This window comes from Cinclus cinclus, chromosome 1 (assembly GCF_963662255.1).
Source record: "Cinclus cinclus chromosome 1, bCinCin1.1, whole genome shotgun sequence".
Classification (NCBI taxonomy): domain Eukaryota; kingdom Metazoa; phylum Chordata; class Aves; order Passeriformes; family Cinclidae; genus Cinclus; species Cinclus cinclus.
In genome coordinates this window covers 14,741,996-14,746,817 of record NC_085046.1, presented here as the reverse complement: position 1 = coordinate 14,746,817, position 4,822 = coordinate 14,741,996, and positions in this window count along the sequence as shown.

Sequence of the window (4,822 nt, the reverse complement as noted above, 5' to 3'; positions counted from 1 at the left end):
ACTCCACGCTCCGTCGAACCTTGGTTTGCAGCCTCTTCTTATAGTATGGCCTCTCATTGTAATTTTTAACTTGCCAGGTAAGCAGTGGTGGTCAAATAAACATCCATAAAGTCTCTGAGTGATAGTCAGTCTTATAGATAACAGGCAAAAGTCGGGAAGTCTGGTCTTTGTAGATAGGCAGCATTGATCAAACGAAGGCAGGAAGTCTGATTGTGCAAAATCTATCGGACTATCAGAATGTCTGATTTTGCAAACTGGTGGTAGATACAACTTATTTAGAAAACATACTGTTCATAACAGGGGCATTAAAACAGAATTATTTAATAATGTACTTTATCTAATGTCTATGCTTCACTTCAGGCCTTAGTATTCTGGTTTATACAAACCCCAATACTTTTATGATTAACACAAATCTTTTATCAATTATCACATACCCCTGGTCACTTCCCCTTTTAGAGGTAGTTTCTTGTTGGGCCATGTCATGCCTACTTTGCTAGGGTACAAGTCTGAGCAAGCCCAAACATGTTGGCCAGCACTCAAGCAGCAGTGGCTACAAGCCCCCACCAGGTCTGGACAAGGCTTGAACATATTCTCAGGTTCTACTCCTAGCAAGCAGGTAACAGCAGTAACAAGTCTGTTAGTGGTTGTACAAGCCCACGTTTTCCTTATACACTAAAAAGTGGATACAATTTATAATTACAGTGGCAAAAAAAAAAAAGGCCAGCAATATACAGCAAAGCGATTTAAGCAAATAAAATGAAATAATTGTATTTTTCTTTGTCTCATGTTCATGCTTTACTTTAAGATCAGTATTCTTGTTTATATTGATCCCATGGTGTATTTCTATAGTGACACGAATCACTATATAATTCACTATGTAATTTCACAGCTCCATGCTGGCCATGAGATAAAGGGAAGGACAACTCCAGAATCCCTCTGAATTAATGCATTTTCCTGGGAAACCACCATATGTGGCTACCAAGGCCTTACCTGTTAGACAAACAGCTACGTCTTTCCTCCAGAGGTGACAAATCTCCAGCAAACTCCACACAGATGCTTGTGAACCTTTCTCTAGCTGCCCACACCAGGAGGGACATCTCAGGCCTAAGCAGACATCATTTTAGTTGCTGCAATAGGAAATCCAAATGGAAAAAAATCTAACCAGAATGGAATAAAAAATATTTTCATTTTGCAAAATCTGAAGTGAATATTTTTTTACACTTTTTGCAATTTGTGGAATGTTTTTGAAGTATTTAATCTTTTTGGTAGTTTAGCTTTTAGTTTCTTATTTGCTGCCAAATATAATAGACTAAGTGGTGGCCACAGAGTAGCACTTTTCCCCACTTTTTAAAATTTATCCTTGTCACCCTAAGCTTTCAAGACATTATAAAGTTTTGAAAGTTCTGAAAAATTAAAGAGTGGCAGAAAGAAAATCAAAAGAAAAGTGATGAGTGGGGAGAAGAACAGGGGTTATTCAAGAAGAAAAGATCAATAGTTTCTCATCTGGCAAATGGGTGTTTTCTCAGAAATCTGGACAGACTGAATGGCAATCACAGGGCCACCCTCACGCAGTTTGTGCAGCCTCTGACTCCACTGTCAGATCTGCTGCACAGAGGCATGAAATGACTTTGTGGCACAACATTTATGCTTTAATTACATGTGCATTTCATGCCATGTAGCAAAGAAATCTGAGGCAACTTAATTTAGTGAATTACTCTAAGATAAGGGCTAGTGAAGTCTCTTACATAAACATTTCAGAGCCTATGCAATCCATTTCCTTCTTTCCACAAATAAACCTCTCTCTTTGTAAAATTTTGCACACAGAAAGAAAATTGGCTAGAGCAAGTCCCCTGGTAGAAAGGCTGCTTTCTGCAGCTACTCAAAAGAGATATTTTATGAGCAAATCTATAAAGTTGTGTGAAACAATGCTCCAGCCCCAACAACAAAATGGGGTGAGCTGGCTGGATGTTGGGCTGTGGCAAATCAATGTGGAGGGGAAGGGCTGGGGTCAGCAGCAGCCAGCGTGGTGGCAGTGCCACTCTGGGTGGTCCCTGGTGGGTTTGGGGACCACGGCTCTGCAGGCACTGCTGGAAGGCTCACAGGGGACTGGGCAGCCTGGCACTGCAAAGCTGCTTCCCCAAGTTGGCAGCTGTGACTGGGCTCCATGCTTTGGTAGTAAAATTGCAGTATAACAACAATGCAGAATTTAACAAAAAAAAAAAGTTACCTTTTCCTTCCCACCTTAACAAATTACTCAACAGAATGTTTTATTTGTAGAAAATTTTAGAAATTTGATTACTGCTTTATATTAAATACTTGTAATTCCCCTGTCACCCTTGCATGATCCAGGATTGAAACCACTGTGATCTGGCAAACAGCAATGGAGGGGAAGAGGAGACATGACAGTGGTGTCCACATATTTTAGCATTTACCTCTTACTGAATATATCTGGACCAGCCAGAATAGCTTGGAAATAAAATAATGTAAGAGAATTTAGAGGGCAACATCTGTTTTAGTGTCAGAATTCATTAGTGAAGAAAAGGGGAACACAGGTACACTAGGGGATTTGGAAAACCTGAGATTACAAGCAAATGTGTCATTCAACATACACTTTTTTCTGTTTCTTGCAACTTTGCTTGGCAGATGAAAAGAATTTGAGTACAACTAAAGAGTGTATGTGAGGCTTAGAAGTATTATGGTACTCATTATCCTTCATGGAATCCTCCTTAATGATTTGTTCTGTGGCCATATAAAGGATCACAAATGCAATAAAAGTGGGGAAATATCGAGTTAAAGCAATGTCTGGCATGTTGATGTCATCTATACAATAAACAAATGTCAACGTGGAGCTATAAATAATCTCTTTATCATAATCTTGAGTTGATCCAATACCAGATGTATACACACTTCATGAAAATTCCTCAGCTTTGAAGAAAGAGGACAATAACCTGTAACATAAAGCTATATGAATATCTGTGTGTGTGTGTGTGTGTGTGCGTGTGTGTGTGTGTGTGTGTGTGTGTGTGTGTTTCCTGTGGGTAGTATGTGCTATTGCAAGGGGCTGTTCTGTCCTGCACTGGGCTGTTCTGTCCTGCTGTCAATGCCTCTATGCCAAGCATGACACACTCCTGAGAGCACTCAGACTGCAAGCATCACTCTGGACTGGTAAAGATCTCCACAGTGACAGGCATGTCCTTGGAAGCATAGAAAAAACTTTATAAAGAACATCTTGTTTATGAGAGAGATCTGAGCCCACCTGAGCTTTCCCTCTCCAAAGCAAAGGGAAGTACACAGTGATGAAACATCACATGAACATACATCTCTGCTGAAATACCAGTCTTGAGCATCTAGATCCATCCTTTTGTTTCAGACCTCTTTTTAATGCTGCTTATATGAGATATTTCCATCTATCTGGAGCTTTTACATTGTAATGATTTCATTTAAAAATAATTTTAAAAAATTTCATCGGTCAAGCAGCATCTTGGGGCTGACTCAAGCCTATGGGAATCTTTACATTGACGTCATTAAGCTTTTATTCAGGCTCTTAATCTGCAGTCAATCAACCCTTAATATTATTCCATGCAGAGCTCCATGCCTTCGTTTGGTGATAAAAAAAGATGAGACCAAACACTTGTCCCAGCTACCAGCATACTAGCAAATGAGCCTGGGTCATGATTACATTTCCAGTGAGCCTCAGTCAGGAGTTGTCCCGAAACGCACTGTTTTTCCTTTTCTCTCTTGTGTACATTCCTCCAGCTTCATGTTTTGGCTTTCACACTACACTGGACTGCTCCTGCTGATCTAAACTGGAGAGCCCTGCCCTGTGGCATCCCGAGTGCTGCTGGGGACAGCCAGCCTAAGCTGTCTCCAGGGGCAAGCAGCATGTCCCAAAAGCAGGCTATGGGATTTAAATCCTCCTACAGTAGCGCAAGGTATTTACTAACAGTACTGAGAAGCTGCATGAGATTGTCAGGGGAAAAAAAATAAGGCACAAAACCCCTGATCTTCCCTGGCGTCTCCCCACAATGCATTCAGTACCCCTCATTTAACCTTTTCCATTCCAATGGCAGTGGCTGCATTTTCTCTGCACAAGATACCACAATAAGGAACATCTGTCTAGGGGCTTTGATGGCAGGGACTTTATCTCTTGTTATGTTCTGGTGGTCTTTCTGGTATGCTTTCATCGTATCTTTTTTTAGAGGAAAGGGAATGGGAGCCTGGGTCTGCTCCTACAGGGGCAGTTGCACAGGACCATATACAGCTCAGTGAATCACACACCAGGACTATGATGTGTCTGTAATGGGTAAAACAATTTTCCTCATGTAGCAGCAGAAATGAACAGGCAAAAAGGAAGAACCTGAAGAAATACAGGGCATTATCAGAGGCATCTAAAACATGGTCTGGTACACTGGACATTGAGAGGTTACCTGGAAGAGGAGTGACATAAGGGAAGGTTGCACACCAGAAATAAGTTCAAACAAAGGCACACTAATGACTGCAGATGTGCCAGAGGTGGTGAGGTCCCAGGTGGGAATTGTGCCTTGCTACTTCCATTGCAAGTCTGTCACTTACATTTGGAAATCGTTCAACAAAGCCTTGGCTTTATTTGCTTCAGTGCCCAGTTGCCCTTGAAAGAATAAAAATCAACCAGAATAAAAATTTAACCCCATGAGGTCAGACAACAGCGAGAATTGTTTTAACTTTTAAGGACAGGGAATTCAGGATAGCTCTCAGGGCTAAAAGCAGACGAGCTATAAGTACCCACCTATACTTGAAGGTATCAGAATCTTGACCCAGTCATAAACTGGAGGCCACATGGAGA